The sequence below is a fragment of the Panicum virgatum genome, chromosome 8N, assembly GCF_016808335.1.
Source record: "Panicum virgatum strain AP13 chromosome 8N, P.virgatum_v5, whole genome shotgun sequence".
NCBI lineage: Eukaryota > Viridiplantae > Streptophyta > Magnoliopsida > Poales > Poaceae > Panicum > Panicum virgatum.
In genome coordinates this window covers 48860172-48883373 of record NC_053152.1, presented here as the reverse complement: position 1 = coordinate 48883373, position 23202 = coordinate 48860172, and the positions used below count along the sequence as shown (strand labels likewise).

The 23202-nt window shown below is 45.6% G+C and overlaps 1 long non-coding RNA gene and 1 pseudogene across 1 annotated transcript in view; both read right to left on the bottom strand.

The window, feature by feature from the left end:
- The window catches only part of LOC120685577, a 60566-nt gene that overhangs the window by 23168 nt on the left and 14196 nt on the right, over nucleotides 1-23202 (bottom strand). The gene's annotated exons all lie outside the window — the stretch shown is intronic.
- LOC120685575 lies at nucleotides 17983-22841 on the bottom strand (annotated as a pseudogene).

Sequence of the window (23202 nt, the reverse complement as noted above, 5' to 3'; positions counted from 1 at the left end):
CTAGGACATCGGAAGACCCAGACTCAAATTCTTTGGGAAATATAGAAGAGTCACAAAGGTTAAATGAAATTTCCACTAATTATATTGATTCTGGAGAATCATTCAATAGAAAAACTACAATTGTCGACATTAATTTCGCCTCCAAGATTGAAAGTAACCTCCAACTTGATCCAGAACCTAAGAACATGGCAGAGTGCATCAAGCGCTCAGACTGGATTAAATGGAAGGAAGTAATCGAGGCAGAATTGCACTCGCTCAAGAAACGAGAGGTATTCTCATCAGTTATACCTACTCCTCGAAACATTTTTCCTGTGGGATCAAAATGGGTTTTCGTCCGTAAAAGGAATGAAAACAATGAGGTGGTGAGATACAAAGCGAGGCTTGTAGCACAAGTGTTCACACAGAGACCCGGCATCGATTATGATGAAACATATTCCCCTGTTATGAGTGGCATAACATTCCGATATTTAATATCATTGGCAGCACAGAAAGGCCTATCCATGCATCTCATGGACGTAGTGACAGCATATCTTTATGGGTCATTAGATTCGGATATTTATATGAAAGTTCCTGAAGGGCTTGATATTCCGAATAAGAATCATTCACGCAACATGTATTGTGTAAAGCTTCAGAAATCATTATATGGTTTGAAGCAGTGGGGAAGAATGTGGTACAACCGACTAAAGTAATTCCTTCTTCAGAAAGGTTTTTCCAATAACGATGATTGCCCATGTGTATTCATCAAGAAATCCTTAAGTGGATTCTGCATTATATCTGTGTACGTCTATGATCTCAATATCATTGGGAGTACACGAGATATAGATGAAGCACGCAACCATCTAAAGACGGAATTTGAAATGAAAGATTTGGTTAAAACCAAATTTTGTTTAGGCTTTCAGCTCGAACATCTCCCATCAGGGATATTAGTACATCAATCTGCATATATCCAGAAAATTCTTCAGAAATTCAATATGAATAAATCATATCCATCAAAGACACCTATGGTCGTCAGATCTCTTGACATGAATAAGGATCAATTCAGACCAAAGGGCGAAAATGAAGAATTATTGGGAACTGAAGTTCCATATCTAAGTGCCATTGGAGCACTAATGTATGTCGCAAATTGCACTAGGCCTGACATTGCATTTGCGGTAAACTTACTAGCTAGACATAGTGCAGCTCCAACAAAACATCATTGGACGGGAGTTAAGAATATCTTCATATATCTCCAAGGTACAATGGATCTTGGTTTATTCTATCAGTTTGACCAAGATAAATCAATAATTGGATATACAGATGCTGGCTACCTTTCTGATCCCCACAATGCCAGATCTCAGACAGGCTTTGTATTTTTACATGGTGGAACGGCTATATCATGGAAATCATCCAAGCAAACCTTAGTAGCCACATCCACTAATCATTCTGAAATAATTGCATTATATGAAGCTTCACGTGAATGTGTATGGCTTCGTAGAATGATTAATCACATACAACACTCATGTGATATTGGTTCAATTACGAAACCAACAATTATCTATGAAGATAATTCAGCTTGCATTGCACAAATGAATGCAGGTTACATAAAGAGCAATATCACAAAACACATTACTCCTAAATTATTCTATCCTCACGAGCTCCAGAAAAATGGAGAGATAGAAATCTTGCAAACAAAGTCACGTGATAATCTTGCAGATTTATTCACAAAGTCTTTACCTACATCATTATTCCAAAAATATGTTTTCGGAATTGGTATGAGAAGACTTAAGGATTTGCAAGCATCAGGGGGAGTAAACCTTTGACTTTAATCTTCTGATTATATATTGTACTCTTTTCCTAAATGAGTTTTTCTATCAAGATTTTCTCATACTAGGTTTTCAACGAGGCAATATTCTGTGTCATATCTCAAATTTTCCCCACCGGGGTTTCTGAAGAGATATTCAAGACATATTATATATATTTATATATATATATATCATATTTTCTATTTTCTCAGCAGAGTTTTTAAGAAGATATCCAAGATATAATTTCTCCTCATATTTTTCCCATCGGGTTTTGGGGGGAGAATAAGTTCAAATATGATCAGCAGATCATAATACATCGCAACTTACTTATGAGTTTTCCTTTTGAGGTTTTTCTCATATAAGTTTGCAATTAATGATATTCCATATCATTTTCTCCTTATATTTTTCCCACTGGGTTTTAAAGGAGTTTTTAAATGAATACCAACACATATATGTCATCTCAAAATTTTCTCCTATTTTTCCAAAAGGGTTTAAGGAGTTTTTCCATGACATATACATACATACATCTCCTGATTTTTCCCACAGTGTTTTTCAAGGAGCTATATGATTGATTACAAGACCACAAGAAGATCAAAATTGATTATAAGGCTACAAGAAGAACAAATTGATTAAGGGGGAGTGTTACGAAGGAAAATAGGCTTAGTGATCAATTTCCATATTTATTAATTAGATTAATGACATCATTGTGATGTCACCAGGCAGTTACAAACATCACGAAGGGGCTGTCCCTTCATAAATAGATATCCTTTCCCCTCTTGTACATATAAATATTGTGGTCTAAACCATCAATCAATACAATCAATCATTCATTACACTCTCTCTTTCACTTTTACTTTACAACAGCTCTCACAGAACACAGCTGTAGCATATTGGGCAAGCAGTCAAAGTACTTCTAAAAGCTGTTTAAAAATAATGTAAGCTAAGACGTTAGCCCAGCCTTTTCCTGCTTATTTGCATCGATTTCGGTAAATTAGCACTTACGAGGAGCAATAAACAAGTCCAAGGAATATATTTAGTTTTCCTAAGCATGGTGCCCATGAGACCATTGCCTCGATATTCCACAAGCCCATGTGACACCCACGACCATATTTACTAGCTAATTGCGCCGGACCAGATCAAGTTCATACTTTTTTTTTTGATCCTCAATCAAGTTCATACTGATTTTTTAAGAGTAAGGTGCACTTGGGTTCTTAAATTTTTCCTAGATATCCTCGTCTTGGTTAATGAACACTTCGAGTAGCATCTTGGTCCTAGGACACTTTAATTTTTCCGCTCTAAGTAACAATCCAGTTAGGTCCATAATTGGTTATGGACTTTGAGGGAATTTAGGGTGTCACTTGAAAAGTTTGAAAACCATGCATGTAACATTCCGTATTTTTTTGTAACATATTTAATTGTGCAAAATGTGAAATTTCAAAAACTTTTTGTCTGGAGATGAAAAATAGATAGCACAACTCTAAGATTAACTCTATCTTCCTCAAATTCCTAGCAAATAAAATCTAATTTAAACAAGGACCTAGTGCTAGTTTGAAAATATTCGGATTTTATTTGGATTTATGCCTCTACCTTGTTTGTGTTTATTTGGATGAATTTTTGGTTTGAATTTGAGTGGTATTTACTTTGAATACAAAAGCTAATACTAACATGGGCCTAAACCTACCCAACCCGCCTAACCAACCCGACCCATACCCTTTCCTAGCTCGCTAACCATGCTGAGTCAGCCAAACCCATGCGCCCCACGCGCGGCCCGCGCGACCCGCCCGGCCCAAACGGCCTAGCACCACCACGCCCCTGCAGCCCAGACAACCGCACCCCTCTTTTCCTTTTCGCCGCCACTGACAGGTGAACCCCACCTGTCGGCTTTCCTCTTCCCCTATTCATCTTCTTCTCTACGCCACATCCACGACGTCCACACCGTAGATGCGCCCGACCATGTTTTGTGCTGATAGCGCCTGTCCCGCTGACGCCACCACCTGCCGCCTGTCCTCGCTGTCGACCACGACCGCCCGTGTGCGCGCGTCCCCACTCCACACCGTGAACCCTTTCTGCTCGTGCCCTTGCATCGCGCTGTGACCCGTGGCCCGGACGCCAAAAAGCAGCACGCAACAACCCCCACCTGCCCGCGCATGCCTCCAAAGACCTCCGAGGCACCGCCAGAGGAAATCCTAGACCGCTTGGGGAATTTTCCCCTTTTTCCACCACCGCCGCAAGTAATGCTAGAAGCAGAGGAGGAGAAGGGGAAGAAGAGGAGGGGAGAGCGTAGAGAGGAGGATGTCGCCGACGCCGGAGCGTCGATGTCGTTCAGCGCCCCGATCGGCTACACTAGCATTGTAGCTTGGCACGGCACTGCACCACGTCTTCCTGCTTCGACTCACCGCCGCGTCACGTCCTTCTTCCTCGAGCCGGCCGGTAAAACCATGTCTCCACCCTCGATCGCCTCCCCATCACCATGCGCCTAGCCGAGCGAAGCCCTAGGACATGTCCCAGTGTGGTTGCTTGCAGGAGCAGATGCACCGCCTTGCCGTGAGCCGCAGACCCCGCCGCCCTTCCTAGCACCTCCGTGACATGCTCGGCCACACCGCGGGCTTGGGATTCTAGGAACCCGCGCGGACCTGGGCAAGCCAAGGCTCTGCCCTTTGGCGCGCCACGACGAACCCCACCGTCCTAGCCCCGTCGGCGATACCCGCCGCAGCCTCGCCATGGCTTCGCCATGGGCGTGCTCGGCGTGCGCGCATCGGGGCCAACGAACCCGGGCTCGCCACGAACCTGAGGGATGCGATCGCCACCGCGACGTCACGACTACCACATGGCAAGCCTATTGGGGCGATTTGCCAAATACCTAGGCAGCCTAAGTTGTACATCCACACCCGAACCACACACGCATGCACAGTCACACACGAGTCGCACAGGATCTGGGCATGGCCACACCCGATCCCCGTGAGGTTGACAGCCTGGCCCCACCTGTCAGTGAAAGATGGAAGATGCCGAGACGGGTCCGGCTTGTCAGTGGGAGAGCACAGGAAAAAGGAAACAGAAGAAGAAGGAGAAGAAGAGATGGGCCAAGGCCTATGAGCCACCGCCGGATCGAGCTGGTGTTCGGGCCGAATTTGCGCGAATATGAGATGGGCCGAATCGCTACTTTCAGCCCAAGTGCACAGGCGCCCTTTTCTGTTTCTTCTTCCTAGAAACCTAACACGTGGATCCCACCTGTCAGTGAGATCCAGAGACTGACCAATGGGCCCCCTTGATCTTTTACTGTTGACCCATTGACTAGGTCAATGTTGATCGGTCAACGCTGACATGACATGAGCAGACTTGACCCTTTGGATGATGCCATGCTGATGTCAGCATGCCACATGGCACACCCAGAGGCTGCCACATGTCACTGATTCTGTTTTTCTTTTTCTGAAATTTATTTACCAGAAATACCTTTAAACTTAGAGAATTCATAATAAATCAACTGGACCTCCAAAAAATATGAAACCACTTTGGATCTTATTCAGGTACTTTTGTGCACTTTTGCCCTTTACCCCTATACTTATACATATTTATGAATAGGACCCGTCGCCGAGGAGCTGACCGAAGACCAGTAGTACCAGGAGACCCAGGAGTTCTACGAGGAATCACTAGGTTCACGCCCATCTTTAATCTTAACCTCCTATAGACATTGCATGCTAGACCCGTTACCGCTTTACTTATTGTTGAGATGAACCTGCTTTATCTTGCATCATGGTGGTGCTTTTAGTGGAGACGGTTGGCCACTAGCATTTGGCCGATGTCATAATAGCCCCAATGGCTGGCCTTCGCCAGCGCACGACAGGTTTGTGTACATCTTACCTTTTGTTTCTTTTATTTAGTGTATATGGTCCCTATGACTGATACTAAGTTAATGAAGTTCTATTGCAATGCCCTTCGAGTAAACCAAGTATATGATCACTTACTACACGCCCGTTTGTGAATCATTAAGACAGATATATTTGTTTCCGCAGCTCGATTTAAATAAAAGTGTTGATAGCCAAAATTAGCACCAACCGGTCTGACCGGTCTGACCGAGCGGTCTGACCGGTCGAAGCACTGTGGCCTGTCCGGCAGGGACCGACCGGTCTAGGAGGAGTCCGAGTCAAATAGGGATTTTTGTAGATCTAGATCTGTAATAGGGATTTCTTGCAGGATAAGTCCACCCACCCTATAAATATAAAGGGTCACGGCCGATTGAGGATATCTAATTGAACAAAATCAATACAAACTCTATCTTTTTACCTTTTCTCCAAACCCTAGCTTTTCCTAACCCAATCTGCTGTTCTTCCTTCGTCTCTGCGACATTTGAAGGCGTTCTAGGTGGCCTGGTGATCCTAGAACAACGCTACGTGTGTCTGCCCTAATGGGGTCCCTCCCGGGCTAGCGTTCGTCGGCCGTCGCCGATTTCACCCCGGCGACCGGTCTGACCGGTCCCTTAGACCGGTCTGGCCGCTCCACGTAGGAGGAGCTGCATCGACCTCTTCCTCGCACCGCACGATCTAGTGCGTTCGTGTGTTGATCCGTAAAAGGCGTCAACATACTTTTTGGTGACTCCGCTGGGGAAGAAAGATCTTGGTTAGCAAAACTGATCTTATCTACCCCGAAGAAGATGGGCTCTACTGCTGAAATCGACCCAGACAACGTCATCCCTGCGACGTACGAGCATCTTCCTGAGGACGTCCGCCTGATGCTGGAGGAGCGCAAGAAGAAGCGTGATAAAGAAGATCTACTAGTGGCGCTTGCAAGCATCAAGGTCGATCGACGCGGCAAAGTCACCAAGATCAAGGAGATAGACTTCGCTTCTACCTCCACAGATGCATCTATGGAGGTAACACCTGCTGTGAGTGCTCCACCTTCTGGTGTTACTATGGAACAAATTCAAAAATTGCTAGCTGAGCATGTTGTTTATTGGGTTAATTGGCTTAACTCTAAGGAAAGGGAATCGGCTGGTTAGAAACCAGAAACAGCTGATGAACCTCCATCTGTTTCTACTTCTGAATTTTACGTTCCTCAACCATTGGTAGCATCTCCTACGAGTCAACCTCAATATGGGATGCCGATGAATTATTTCAGTGGTCAAACTATGACACCCACATACACTGATCCCATTATGAGTATTGTTGGTTCGGCCAACATTAGCCGAACAAACGAGATTGTTCAGTACACACCACCAGAAATCTCCAGGAACTCAGTGCCACACATCGGCCCTATCTCCGACGAAATGTGCGACCGATATGTACAGCATTGGCAAAACCGGCAGAGACCGGTCAGACCTGTATACCAGTCCGGTCAGACCGGTTCCCCTCCACCGGTCCGACCGGTCATACCGACTAGTCCGATCGGTCTATCTGGTCAGCTTGTTGCAAACCAGCGAGAGGTATCTACATCCACACAGCCAAATTCTTCGAGTAATTTTGATAAGATGCTTGCTGATTATAGGAATGATTTGGCTAATTTGCTTAGAGAATGTTTTGGAGTGGATGTTAGAAGCAAAACCCGCACATACCAAAAGCCGTATCCTACTTCGTTTGATTCGGTTGCATACCCTGCTGGTTTTAGGTTGCCTGAGTTTGTTAAATTCAGTGGGGAAGATACCAGGAGTACTTTTGAGCATATTAGTCAGTAACTTGCCCAGTTAGGAGAAGCTGATTCAATAAATGAGTTGAAAGTGCGTTTATTTTCTTTATCTTTAACTGGAACCGCTTTCTCATAGTTTTAATCTTTGGCACCTAATTCTATTGGCTCATGGGAACAATTAAAGCAGAAGTTCCATGAGCACTTTTTCTATGGGCGTGATGAGCTTAAATTGTCTCACTTGACATCGGTTAGACAATAGCATAATGAATCTGTCAATGATTACATAAGACGATTCCGCGATACAAAAAACCAATGCTTTAGTGTGAATATTGCAGAAAAGGATTTAGCTGATTTGGCTTTTAATGGCTTGCGCTCTCATATCAAAGAAAGATTAGAGGGCTATGATTTTTTTACTGTTACTCAGGTGCATCAAAGAGCTTTGGCTGTAGAAAGCCGAAGTAAAGAGTCTCAAGAGTCTCATAGACACCATCGTTCTAGTGTGCATGCTTTAGAGTGTAATTCAGATTGTTCGGGCGATGAGTCTAATGATGTATATGCTGCTGAGTTTGCTTGGCTATCTCAAGCCAAACCCCTTACATGTTTTGCTCTTAAGCCGATTCACAAAAAATCAGCAAGACGAAAGATTTAGTTTTGATGTATCCAAGTACGAAAGAATATTTCATGCGTTATATAGACTTGGATACATCAAGATGTCACATACTTTACCGCCGCTTGAAGAGTTGAAGCGGCGAGCATATTGCAAGCTCCATAGTACTTTTTCACATGCTACTAATGATAGCAATATGTTACGTAGACAGATTCAATTGGCTATTAATGAAGGACGATTGGTTAATCCTAATATGCAAGTTGATCAAAATCCTTTCCCAGTGCATATGTTGGAATTAAACAATCATAAAGTGCTAGTTCGGCCGAGTCAAGCCAAATCAACTAAAGGGAAAAATATAGTCATTGGTGACGCAAGACCTGAAAAGAAGCTGACAATGAGGACCCCTGAAGGCGCGAAAACACTCGGGGGCAAGACAAGAAGAAGAAGGCTGACAACAAGTCGACCGGTCTAATCGGCCACAACGGAGGTCTGACCGGTCACGGGACCAGTCTGACCGGTGCGCCCAGTAGATCTGGGAACTCCTCCAAAATCAAGACAAGGCCGAGTTATAAGGAACTCTTGGCCAAATATGATAAAGAAGGGAGTGCTCAGAGACAGAAGAGGCGACCAAGCGAAGCAAAGGATACGGGATCATCGTCGAAACATCAAGAAAAATCGAGTCAAGGTAATTATGTTTCATCTAGCGGACCGATTGCTCTAAGGTATTGCTGGTATCCTTACTTTTATACACTGATGGATTATAGTAGGATGTATATGTAGTCATATTATATTCAATATCCTCCTATGTATCCAAACCATGCAAAAAGACCGATTGTTGATAACAATAATCTGGTCCAGCAAGATGTTGATTGTAGCAAGGAGAAAGAGAAGAGCAAGGAGCAAGATTCGAAGTATTTACAGCCGAGGTGGTGTCCATCAGGCTTATCTCATACTCAGAAGCGAAGGCTGCAATGTATGCGCAAGAAGGAGGCAATGGAAGCCGTATCAAAGACGTCAGCAACAATGAAGATGGTGTGGCGGCCCAAACAAGTTGTTTCAGCATCGACTTGATTAGAGCAAGTTATGGCCGATAATTACTTATTGCCCTTAGTACAAAAAATGCCGATGTAGTGTTAATCATCGCCCTTAGACAATGTTGGCTCAGAATAATGTTTTTTGACAAGCAAGCTTTACCGAAAAAACAGGGGGGCATATGTTGACAGTTAAAATTGGCACCAACCGGTCTGACCGGTCGAAGCACTGTGGCCTGTCCGGCAGGGACCGACCGGCCTGACCGGTAGGTCTCACCGGTCTAGGAGGAGTCCGAGTCAAATAGGGATTTTCGTAGATCTAGATCTATATTAGAGATTTCTTGCGGGATAAGTCCTCCTCACCCTATAAATATAAAGGGTCACGGCCGATTGAGGATATCCAACCGAACAAAATCAATACAAACTCTATCTTTTTACCTTGTCTCCAAACCCTAGCTTTTCCAACCCCAATCTGTTGTTCTTCCTTCGTCTCCGCGACATTTGAATGCGTTCTAGGTGGCCTGCCGATTCTAGAACAACCCTACGTGCGCAAGCCCTGACGGGGTCCCTCCTGGGCTAGCGTTCGTCAGCCATTGCCGATTTCACCCCGGCGACCGGTCTGACCGGTCCCTTAGACCGGTTTGACCGCTCCACGCAGAAGGAGCTGCATCGAGCTCTTCCTCGCGCCGCACGATCTAGTGCGTTCGTGTATTGATTCGTAAAAGGCATCAACAAAAAGCTTGGAACCTTATGGCTTTAGCAAGATCATTATTATCTAAGTGCTGTACATATCTATCGATCATAGCTAGATAAGAAGGAACTGTCTTACATAACTTGATTGAATAAAAGTAAAATCATAAACCATTGAATCATATGGCTGTATATGTCATTTCTCAGTTCTCAAGTTCTAATTCTTCAAATGATAGTTCATTAGTATCAACTTTTTATTTAGGTAAGTACGGAAAAAACCAGGGTAACTGCACCGCCTGTGATTTAATTATTGCTAGACTAGATTTAAGTGGGTTTAATTTAATCTCCTATGCGCCTATAATCCTGTAATTAATTTGGGCAGTGCCAATTTTCTTTTAATCTTAGGTAACAAACTTGATTAGTAATTAATTTTTAGTTAAAGGAAATAGCAGTTAGTGTTGACCTTAGCATTTGAACTTTGACTACGGATTCAATTTGGAAATGCTGAAGGTTCTTACAAAGCTTGACTTCATATTATTGTTTCCTCGCGCATTCCATCCGTTCCTAGTCTGAGCATTTTCAACACGTTTCCACTGTTGCCAAATGAATTTCAGGAGGAACTCACCACGGGCACCTTCCCATCCAAAATTCCAAATAGGGAGCAAATCGCTGGCACTCATCAAGGCTTTGGAGATCTGCCCATCGCAGTTCGCAGAGGTATAGCTCAATGCATTAATAGTACGGAGTATTCTATACTAGCTAGTATGTGTTGAACAATTCATTTTTGTCATTGGAAATGAATAATGTATATGCAGCAGGACGGAGAACACCATGTATCACGATGCCTGCGAGACAGGTTTTGGCTGTCACGATTCAGCAGGTACATACTACTGTATTACTGATGCTATTAGTGAACCTAAAACATCAACCATGATATATATGATGATTAATGACATTGAGTACTTATTCGTGCGTGCGTGGCAGTGACGATGGTGAGCTGCTTATGGAGCTCAGGTACATACCAGTCTTGCTTCAGCTCCCCATGGCAGAGCTGATGTTTTCGTCATGGATAGCGGGGCCGGATTTCACGTGATCACCCAATGTTTCCGGATTCCAGGTGGATAATTCAGCGATTGCTTGCAGGTCCAACTCGATTAACACGGCCAATTAATTTCGTGAATCATCAGATACGATGAGTAGGTTCACAATTCTTGGTCCCAATGCAACAATCCATGGCACTCAGCTCAGGTTGCCCAATTTGACATGGTCTGACCAGTGAGGCCCCAATTTGACAGAGACAGGCACACTTCGCAATGCATATTGGCAACGTATGCATGCAAACCACTTTCGTATGCAAACTATGGAAACTCCAATTTGGGCCATCGGATCAACATCCAAGAGGCATGGGGATGGGATAATTTTACAATCTGGACCCGCCCTTGGATTGGATAATCATACTTTTGCAAATTATTGGTGTAGGACACTCTTCGGAATGAATGAGTATCACAACAGCTCGGTTCGTCGAGGGCAAAGCCCCGGGAAGATAATCAGGACCAGAGTGACAGCACGAAAATCAAAGCAGGGGGCGTAATCGCTCTGTATTCAATGTCCCATCACACAGTTACAAAGGGGTATTTATAGCCCAACGATTCACCTACCTATGGGCTGAAAACCCGATGCTACCCCCTAACTGTCAGCATCTAAGAATATTCCGAGGGCAATTTGGTACTGTTACATAATCAGACAACTTGTGGATTACAGCTGGCCCGACAAGTGGGCCTTGGCTCAGCTCCGAAACGCTTCGTGACTGAACGCCTTCGATCCGGCTTTCGGGCTCGGCCTTTGCCATTCGGGTCTCTCACTGCATCCTCACTTGGCTATTCTTCGCACTTCGACTTTCGCTGTCTCCCCTTCGTCACCTTGCCGGATAGGAACCGACCATTGCCCGGAGATCCGGAGTCTTCGGGACAGGGTCTTCGTTATAGAATCTTCACCCCAGGGCTTTCGCTGATCAGGGCATGCACAATTGCCTCATCCTATCTTCGAGTCCTCATACCTTCGCACCGTCGCCGAAGGTGGCTCTCCCAACAGTAGCCCCTTGTTCTATAGTCTGGGGAAACTTCGCACACTGAAACCTAAGAAATATTTCTCCATGCTGCGGACTGCTGCCAGGTACTTCGCTAGCTCGGGTTTGAGTGCTCTATAGGTTTTGCCTATGTGGTTGGTGATGAGCTCGGAGTCGGACTTGATAGATAGCCTGCTCGCTCCAAGTGCTCGTGCCTTGCGAAGACCTAGAAGCAAGCCTTCGTACTCAGCGACATTGTTCGTGCATTGGAAATTCCAGTCTGGCTGCATACTTGAGTTGAGTCCCCGAAGGTGCTGTCAGGATTGCTGAAGCGCCCGAGCCATTCTAGTAGTAGGATCCATCTCATTCTAGCTGCCAGATTGCTTCAATTATCGGAGGACTCTGCGAAGGTGCTGATGATGTCCAGTCAGCAACGAAGTCTGCCAAGACTTGAGACTTGATTGCGCTTCGCGGTATGAAATCGATTGTGTGCGAAGTGAGTTGCGTTGCCCATTTTCCAATTCTTCCTAAGGCCTCTCTGTTCTCAAACATGTCCCGAAGGGGAAAAGATGTTGGGACCTTAATTTTAAAACTCTGGAAATAATGTCGAAGCTTTCTTGCTGCCATTACCACTGCATAGGCCATCTTTTCTATTTCAGAATAAAGCAGCTTCGATCCGCTAAGTGCTTCGGATACAAAGTAGATTGGTAGTTGCTTCAAAGTGCCTTCGACCATTCTTTCTTCAACTAATGCTGCGCTCACTGTGGAGCTCGAAGTTGCAATATACAATAGGAGCTCTTCCCCAGGCGAAGGGCTTGTCATTACGGCTAGGTTTTCCAAGTACTGTTTTAGATCTTCAAAGGCTTTGCCTTGCTCCGTACCCCAGTGAAAATTTTCTTTGCCTTTCAACACCTTGAAGAAAGGGAGTGACTTTTCTGCGGATCGCGAAATGAATTTTTTCAGCGAAGCCAATCTGCCTGTCAACTTCTGTACCCCCTTCTTGGTCGAAGGTGGTTGCATTCTTCTGATGGCTTCGATCTTTACTGGATTTGCCTCGATGCCCCTCTTTGTGATCATACATCCTAGAAGTTTCCCCCTTCTGACCCCGAAGACACACTTTTCTGGGTTCAATTTCAGCCTGTGTTTGCAAAGGTTGGCGACGGTCTCTCAAAGGTCTGAAATGTGGTCTTCGCACTTTTTGCTTCGCACGACGACGTCGTCAACGTACGCAGAAATGTTTCTGTCCAAATGAGTATCCAATACTGCTGCAATGGTTCTGTTGAATGCGCATCCTGCATTGCGAAGCCCCTCGGGCATCCTCACATAGCAGTATGTGCCGAAGGGAGTAGTGAAACTAGTCTTTTCTTCATCCGACTTCTTCAAAAAGATTTGGCGATAGCCGAAAAAACAAACTAACATGCTTAACATCTCCGACTCTGCCGCTGCATCTACCAGGGTGTCGATGCGAGGCAAAGGAAACTCATCCTTCGGGCAGAATTTGTTGAGAGTGGTGAAGTCGATGCATATTCTCCAACTTCTGTTCTTCTTCGGGACCATGACTACATTGGCCAGCCATTTTGTGTACTACACTTCGCGGATTACACCCGCGTCAAGTAATTTCTAAACTTCGCTTTGTGCGGCCTTCTTGCGGTTTTCGGACATTGCGTGAAGATGCTGCTTACGCGGCTTGACCTTCGAGTCCACCCTTAGCTCATTTCCATGATTTCTCTGCTGACTCCTCATAGGTCTGAAGATGACCATGCGAAGACGTCCTAATTGTTTCGCAAGAACTGGATGAATCTGGCTTCTTCTATCTTTTTGAGCTCTTTTCCGATCATTACTGTGCGATCGGGTACATCTTCGCATAATAGGACCTTCTTTGTGTGTTTGGCAGGAAGGACTCCCTCTTTGTGGGGTTGTTCAAAATTGTGTGGCTTTGCTTATTCGTTGTTTGCGGCTTCGATTGCATGGACATTTTTCATGGCACACGCCGCGTTGTCTTCGCATCTTCTGGCTTCTTCTTGGTTGCCTAGGATCGTGATGACTCCTCCGGCTGTCGGGATTTTCATGCAGAGGTAGGCTTGGTTGATAACTGTTGCGAACTAGATGATGCTGTTGTGGCCGAAGATGGCATTGTATGGGTAGGCTATGTCTACCACATCGAAGGTTATGAGCTCTGTTAGCTAGGTGTTGCCTTCTCCAAAGGTCACATTTAGCTCTATTTTGCCGAGGGCTTCGATTCGCTTCCCCCCGAAGCCGATGAGTGGGTACTGAGACTTGTGTAGGTTTTTCTCTGTGAAGCCCATCTTGACGAAGCATTGCCAAGTGAGAACATCTGCGGAGCTGCCATTGTCAACGAGGATCCGACCAACGTTGTTTCCCGCAAAGTGTACAAAATTTCTTCCAATGTTTGCACTGATAACAAGGGGGTCGTTGTGTGGGTAGTGTTGAAGCCTGAGGTCAGCTTTAGAGAAAGTGATTGGGACGTGAGACCAGGGAGTGCGGAAATGCTTTGCCTTCGTAGACATGCGAGATGGTGCGGAGGTATTCTTTCCTCTGATGCTTCGTCTCATGTACTGGCTCATTTGATCCACCGGAGATGGCATTGATGACGTTCACCGTGCCTCAAACCGGATCATTGGCCCTTTCTAGGATCGTGCCAGGTTCTAGCTTTAGCGGTGTGGGAAGGTAGGTGGGAGCTTGTGGCTGGGGTTGTGGGTGCCACCCTTGATGTGGCGCCGAAAGGGTTTGGATTTGTGGGAGTTGGGGTGCCGAAGGTGCTGGAAGGGCTTGTCGGTGTATGTGGGGTTGTAGTGGAAGGTTGGGAAAGATGGTGACAGAGTGGGATATGTCGAAGTCCAGTGAGGTTGTTGCGGAAGCTGCCACTGGATTTGTGGTGGCGGGCCTCGCGGCTGGTTGTTGTGAGTGTAATTGACGGGCTTTGGCGGTTGTTCGTTGTTTGTGGCTCGGTCCAACTCTTCTTTCTTTTGCTTGAGGAGGGGGCACTCACTCGTCCAATGACCCTTGTCTCTGCCATGAATGCAGCAGTAGGGTACTTTCTGCCTTCGGCCGGAGTTTTCCCTCCGACCCCGGTTGCTTCGTTCGCTCCTCCCTCCTCTGTTGTTTTGAGGCCGGGAATCGCGGGCTTCATCACCGGAGACCGTGTTCACGGCCTTCGCGGTCTTCGCTTGTTCAGCCTAATGTCGCTTCGGCCGGTCGCGATTGCACGATCTCTTCTCATTCATCTCTTCAATTCTCTGGCGCTTTTCTTTGTCTGAGATGCAGTATTCTTGCATAATCTCGAAGAGCCTGTTCAAGGTCTTCGCCCTGCGGCGCTCGAGGTACTCTCCGCACGGGCCAAGACTTAGGCCTGCGATTGCGGCATCGATGATGGAAGACTCCGCTACATCTGGAGCCCTTGCGCGAAGCCTGACGAGACGGTGCAAGTAGTCTTGCAGTGTGGACCCTTCTTGATTCAAGTTGTGGAAGTCACATGAGTTAACTTCTTCAGGCTTCGGCGCTCTGAAAGTAGCGGTGAGCTCTCTTCGGAGCTAGTCCCAGGTGTGGATGTGGCTGCCTGGGAGGTTGGAGTACCAATGCTGAGCGAGGCCCTTGAGCGAAAGGACAATCGCCTTGACTTTGCATGCTGGGCCGCATCCGGATGCTTCGATGGCCACTTCATACTTGAGGAGGAAATCTTTTGGATCGGAGTCTCCATCGAATTGCGGGAGAATAGTGGGGTTGAAGCGTGGAGGCCACAGGAGCTCTTCGAACTCTGCTGAGAGAGGTATGGCGAGGCCTTGTTGTAGTTGAAGTTGATCCTGCATTACGTAATCTCCTTCCTCTTCGTCCGAGTACTGGTCTTCTTCGATGAGGATGGGTTGTTGAAGAAGCCTGCGAGGTTGAGGCGCCTGCTACACAGGCTTCGGGGCTTGGCGAGGGGGTTTCAACATTACCAAACGATCACGGATGGATTGCCGCATTGCTTTGCAATGAAGCTCTTCTTTTCTTAGTTTGTTTAGTTGCTCCTCGAGCTCTTGAGCGGTGAGCTCTTGTCCTTTTTCCCTTCGCCCATGTTGCCCCGGCGCATTCGACGTGCCGGCCTGAGCTTGTTTGCGCGTGACGAAGACGCTCGGAGAAGCATGCGTCAATTCTCTTCATGACTTGGATGTCTTCGGCAGAGATGCCAAGGTCGTGGAGATCGACCTCGAAGTCCCCGTCAGCGAGGTTTTTGACCTCGAAGTCTTCGCTGTGCTCATCATTGTTGTTGTCGGTGTTCGTCGTGACGAGGGTACCGTCTATCGTAACAGGGGCTTTGGCTGAGGCGTTGGCCTCCGAAGCACCAGGGTTTAGTTTCTTCTTCGCTGCCATGTGGTCGTGTCAGGACGAACCGCGGGTGGGCGCCAAAATTGTTGGTGTAGGACACTCTTCGGAATGAATGAGTATCACAACAGCTCGGTTCGTCGGGGGCGAAGCCCCGGGAAGACAATCAGGACTAGAGTGATAGCACGAAAATCAAAGCATGGGGCGTAATTGCTCTGTATTCAATGTCCCATCACACAGTTACAAAGGGGTATTTATAACCCAACGGTTCACCTACCCACGGGCTGAAAACCCGATACTACCCCCTAACTGCCAGCATCTAAGAATATTGCGAGGGCAATTTGGTACTGTTACATAATCAGACAACTTGTGGATTACAGCTGGCCCAACAAGTGGGCCTTGGCTCAGCTCCGAAATGCTTCGTGACGGAATGCCTTCGATCCGGGCTTCGGGCTCGGCCTTCGCCATTCGGGTCTCTCACTGCATCCTCACTTGGCTATTCTTCGCACTTTGACCTTCGCTGTCTCCCCTTCGTCACCTTGCCGGATAGGAACCGACCATCGCCCATAGATCCGGAGTCTTCGGGCTAGGGTCTTCGTTATAGAATCTTCACCCCGGGGCCTTCGCCGATCAGGGCATGAACAATTGCCTCGTCCTGTCTTCGAGTCCTCATACCTTCGCACCGTCGCCGAAGGTGGCTCCCCCAACACAAATCCCCCTCGCACGCCCCTGCACCCCTCCCCTTGGATGTTGATCCGATGGCCCAAATTGGAGTTTCCATAGTTTACATACGAAGGTGGTTTGCATAGCATACGTTGTCTTACATATTCAGTCACCCTGGGTCCCAGAACACAAACTGTTCTAGTTATTGTTGTCATATTATATTATGTATGATTAATTTCAGATATGTCAACATCAGTCCACTCTTGCCTTTTATAATATCTAGCGCACATTCTTGTTCCACACCTATGCCAACTCAAGAGATCATGCACCCAAGTTCATTTCATCTGCATAATAAGATGAGCACCTATTGTTCGAACAAGACGAGAGTGATACAAAATCTGTATCCAGTTTGGGATTGATCAAAGCTTGAAACCAGACACACTGTAAAAACACAATAGTGCACCTCCACGCCCTGCGCTTCCCTCCATGTCCAATGCACGACTGAACGTCTGAACACGACCGACGAAACCAAGGATTTCAGTCCGCTTGAAGTCTAGCTGAAACCACGAAAGAAAAAGAAAAGAACCAACTTTCAGAGGAATCCAACCCGATCAACAGTTCAACACGGTTGACTAATTCCGCAGCCGAGAAAATCGCGCGGGCGGACTCGCGATTCCCGGTCCCAAACCAGCAATCTCGCAGCATCAAGTCCTGGTCGCCCAACATGGCATGCCAAGCCCCCCGAGGAAGAGAATGGGGGAAGGAGGAGGGGATCGATCGATTACCTCCGTGGGGACCGAGCTACTGAGGAGCCGAGTGGTCGTGCTCAGGTCCTCGACGGAGCGCCGCGCGAGAAGGCACCCTTGCCGATCCAGCGGCCGCCAGAGCCGGAGCGAGCGGGCGACGGAGCGGAGGATCGCCGCCGACGCCATGTGATCCGCTCGGCCCATAGGCCGGTGGGCCGACCCAGTATTGAGGCCCATCGCGAGGAAGCAGCTGGCCCAGTGGGAAAGGAGCAGCCCAGTTGTGGGACAGAGCCGGGCCGTTTTGCTTGCTGTGTCTGATTTTCTTTCCCTTTCTCTTGGCATTAATCCTAATGATGAGTCCATTGTATTTATTTTTGTATTAAAAAAAGAAAATCTTGTATCGTTTTAAAAAAACTTTTGTAACAATTTTGTAGCTACTATAGGAACATTTCCCGTATAATTTCATAACTTTATCACTTCAATTTGCACCGTAAAGATTTTTGTGCACTCAACAAAAGATGTTCTGAACAAAAGATATTAGCAATTAGATGGAGGTGGCTGGTAATCCCATCCCATCATGCCCCATCGAGGTGATTCTTTTGCAGGTCCTGATGCTCATTGTCGTCGTTGGGATTACTATATTCCAATCGTTTCTCTTCAGATGGTCAAGCACAAAATAAAATGCCTGAATGTCTGAATGGGTTCAGTTGCTGCCGGGAACAGAGAGTTCTCTCGCAGATGACAGAGAGTTGCTGTGAACAGGCAGAGCCAGGGGATATTCAAATGTAAGTGCTCATACCTTGCATATTCACAGGACTGGACAATCATCACCAGGTCCAGGTGTATACATCCATGTCTTCTCTGTGCAGCTGCTGGTGCTGCTCTTGGAGTCCAGGCAGCCACCGTGAGGAGATACCTTGCATATCCTTTGTCAGAAACAGCTGATGCAAGTTGTCCAACCTCTCCACACACCTCAAGTTCGGACACAGCTGTGCACGCAGCTCTGTCACTTGTGGAATATTTAGTACCCTCTCTAGGCCTTTACAATCAACAATTAGAAGCGTCTCAGAGAGGAACGGGAGGTTCTCCACCACCTTAATGCTATCCACATCTCTTAAATGGAGCTCCTTCAAGCTGGTGGCCTGCTGTCCGATCTGTGGTGGGAGAGCTCTCAGCTTGGGGCAGCGTTCAATATCCAACTTCTTCAAACGAGGCAGCAGCTACATCCTTGGACGTGGGGCTTCTCCCTTTCGCTCTGCAGCAGCTCCATCCTCTCCCACTTCCTTACTTGCTGTTGTCACTTCTTCTCCTTCAACAACAAAGGTCCGCTCCTCCCAGTTGGGCATATCCCAGATGAGCAACATTTCAAGCTTGAGGAAAGCTACTGCCTCTGCAGATATGGGATTACCCGCCCCATAACCAACAAATTCAGGTCCAATTTTAGTGATTGCAGTGGCTTCCATGATTTTCAGATATTTCAAGTTGGGAAACTGCCCAATTGGAGGAAGATGCACACATGATTTACACTGTACGAGTTGCAAGTACTTCAATGATGGAAAATGTGTAGCATTACCAAGCCAGGTGGGAAACCGCCGACCAAAGAAATTTTTCATAACTATATCTTCAATGCTCCTTGGAGGGATTAGCTCCTCAAATGCCCTCTCTACATTGATTATCTCGTCTTTACTATATGGCTCATCTCTATGTTCCATACAATATAAACTGAGATTTTTGAGAAACTTTTTGTCTTCTAACAATGAATTTTGCACTGCAAGGAGATGCTCTCTCCAACTTAATCATGCAAAGCCTCCTCAGCTGAACAAGAGGAGCCAACTCTTCTAAGCTCCATCCATCTTGCGTTCTAGCAATATTATCACTGCCACCACCAACTGGAAATCCTTCCAGATCGTTAAGGAACTTCAATTTAGCAATACCTTTTGGAACCTGATTTATTGGTGTTCCAGCAAGACCAAGGCGTCTCAAGTCACATAACTGAGTTATGCCTGAAGGGAGACTCTTCAAAGCACTGCACCGCTGCAAGTTCAATATCTGAAGATTTATGAGACAACCAATGGATTCAGGAAGATGGGATATGTCAGTCCCATCAAGGTCAAGTGATCGTAGGTGGATCAAACTTCCAATACAATCTGGAATACTTTGTATAATTGAACCTGTGAGATCCAATACTCGTATCTTTGGGAGTGTTTTGAAAATTGTATTTTTGACTTCTAAGGCCTTACATTTGGTTGTCAAAGTTCTTACTCTAATATTATGCTCCTTCTGCACGCTTGGGGCAATTGAGAATTCCTTACCCATGACAATTGCAATACGCCATAATTTGGTTAAAGATTTAGTCTCCAAGGATTGTGGATCTCCATAAAAAAATTCTTCACCTGATAAATGTTGAGCCAGCTTTCTTAAAAGATCATGCATTTTGCATCTAGCATAATTAGCAGAAGTTTCATCTGGTTGAAGAAGATTTCTATGTATCAATTCATAATAATATTCTTCAGCTGTATCCTCCAGAAGTTGTGTCTCTTGCTCTTGCACAAAACCTTCAGCAATCCAGAACCTAACAAGGTCATCACGATGCATATTAAAATCTTCAGAATATAAGGAACAGTACAAGAAACGTTGCTTCAAATGCCGTGGTAGCTCATCATAGCTCAGATATAACGCACCACTCAGCTCAATAGGGAGCGTGCTAATAGACCAAGCACTTTTGTTTATAACCTTTCTCCACTCATTCTCATTTATCTCTTTAGTTGCTAGAACACTAGCAGTAACCTTGATTGCAAGAGGAAGGCCACCACACAAACGAACAATCTCCAACCCAATAGTCTTAAGGTTTTGCACTTCAATATATTTTGTAATGTTCATAGTCTTCCACAGGAGCTCCCATCCTACTTCTGGGGACATCAAATCAACTCGATGAATATATTCCACCCCAATTGCCCGTGCAACTATATCATTTCGAGTGGTGACCAAAACTATTCCTGTAGCAGCAGCGTCAAATGGAGTTCTCAGGAGATTGGTCCACACCCCATGCTGCCAAACGTCATCCAACACAAGGAAATAACGTTTATTTTGAATGGCTATAGCAAGCTTTATACTGAGTTCTCCTACAGTTTGGTCATGCTGATATTGTACCCCAAACTTTCGAAGAAGTTCTTTCAAAAGATCAATAGTAGAGTACTCTTGAGAAACACAAATCCATGCTTGTTTGCTGAAGTTTCCTTTTATTTTGGGGTCATTATATATTTTTTGTGCTAGATTCGTTTTTCCAACACCTCCTGTTCCAACAATACCAAGCTTGTAGAGTGTTTTATCCTTATTTCTAAGTACCAAGTCCATTATTTTTCTACTAGCATGAAAAATTTCCATTCCAACAATGTTTGGCTCCACAAGTTGCCATGTTGTTATTTGTCGTACCATTGAATCTTCTAATTTAGGTTGCATGTTCTGAAGCTTTAAGAATCTTTCACCAAGCTTTGAAATTTTCTCATGTTCAGTGTTGAAGTTCCTGATTTGAACTGCAATCTTGTGGCGTATTCGAATATTAGGAAGGCAGGAACAAAATGAAGAATATTTAAATGAAGCAGAGCTTCTTGAGGATGAAGGACGATCAGCTAGCAGTTTGTTTCCTTCTAATCTAGCGAAGTCAATAATATCATCAGCTTCATACAAAGCATCTTTTAGTTCATAAAGACAATTATTAACTGCTGACTCCTCTATTCTCCTTTGCTCGGCATCATTAAGAAAACACTGTATTTGGTTCATGGTTCGCTTTAGTTCTTTGAGCTCTTCTTTTACTCCAAGAATCAGAATAGCCTCCTCTGAAATCATATCTTGCAATTTCTTTGCACAAGAACCAACTAGAGAATCTAGTATGGTTGCCATCAGATAATCTTGAGGGGGGTAGATGCACAAAGTACCCAAGCAGCTTATATGGGAGAATGCAAAACTCGCATGGCTGCAGGCTGCAAATGGATGATTTAAAATTAGACAAGTTTCACTAAATAGTTATCTTGTAACAGAGGTTTCGCAGTTAAACATACTTGTTTATAGTCCATTAAAAAATATACTTGAACAAGGATGAATAACTTTGATAACTGAATTTACACATGCTAGCTAAAAGGACATGCTATCATATTTTACTGTGGCAATGTCATGGGACCAAGTAAACAAGGATGCAATATCTGAACCACAGCTAGAAAGTCTGACCTTACAATCCTATTCTCCCTCAAGAAAAAGTGACTGATAACAAGGATGAATAGTGATCATCTTGCAGAGTCAGTTTGTTCAGATAATCTTAGTCCATCAGTACATCAATGTCTTGATGGAAGGAGATTAGAAGCAAGTGCTTGGGGAAACCCACCTACAGAGTAGATGGGAGGACTATTAGCTGATCGCCAAGAGAAGAAACCAAAAGAAAAGTGGTGGGCACAACTAGAATGGCATAGCAGACAACAAGAAACACTACCACTGAATCAGATCATCAAGAACTGAAAACGGTACCTGAATACTGAATATGGAACCACTGTTATTGGGCTGATCAGAGTATTATACACAGAGATCAGTATGTGTCAATGAATTTTGTTTTTCCGTTCTGCTCCCAACCGGATGTAATCATTCAGAAATTGTTCTCTGTCTAGCATGAAACTTCTGCTATCTCTGCATGATCAACACGTTTAAATCAGCCAATGAGGCATGTGTTATTAGAAGGAAAACGGGGAAATCAGAACTCTATATTGGTTTAAGTACCTGGGGCAAGGAGCTTGCTGCAACAATCAACCCCCCTTTTTTAACTTTTCTTTTTTTCCCTCAGCTGTACAACAGAGATGACAAGAAATAGGTGCACAATCAAGACATGTACATCAAGCGTGACATAAGAAAAAAGAGAGGGGAATCAAAACATCCGAACCCTTTATCAACCAGACAATGAATTTTTCGCTTACCAAACTGAAAGGATGCAGAAACAGAGGAACCAGTTGAAAACGCAAAGAGCACTTCCTACTGAACCACCATCCCAGTTCCTCCTCTTATTGACATCACTCCAGCAGCGAGGAAACGAATCACGGTCACAGCAGGCATATGTACCATGAACGCTGCTCCGGATCCGTTGCCATCGTTGATCGGGTGAGGCTGGTGCAACTTGACTCCATGGTCATGGTCTCCATGTGGCCCCCACTCCAATATTTGTCTTCCGTAGAGGCGCGATTTTACCTGGTCCATTTAGGCACAATTGGGAAACAACAGGCCGGACCGCGAATTAAGCAGCCGGTCGTAGAAGCAGCCAAGTCTACGAAAGCCAATAAAAGTTTGAGACTTGGCGGTGCATCTTAATCAAGGTGACCATTATGGATTGGCAGCTGGCACGAGAGTAAACCCTTGGATCGCGATCGGTGGTTGGGGTGGGGGCTGTGCGCGACTTGGTACTGTGGCCGGTCGGGTCAAGGTCTCTGTCCTCTAGGGCAGCGAGCGGCAGGGCCATCTCTCCCCACTCCATTATTCGCCTCTCAGGGAGGCACCAATTTTTCCACCATGAGTTGGCCGATGGTTTGCTGACAGGCACTGTCAAGTGTGACTCAAACAGTGCGTTGTGGTGGCTCTGTCGGTGATGATCGCATTGTTCTGGAATCAGATGAGCAACCACACACCCAAGCAAGTTGTGGTTAAT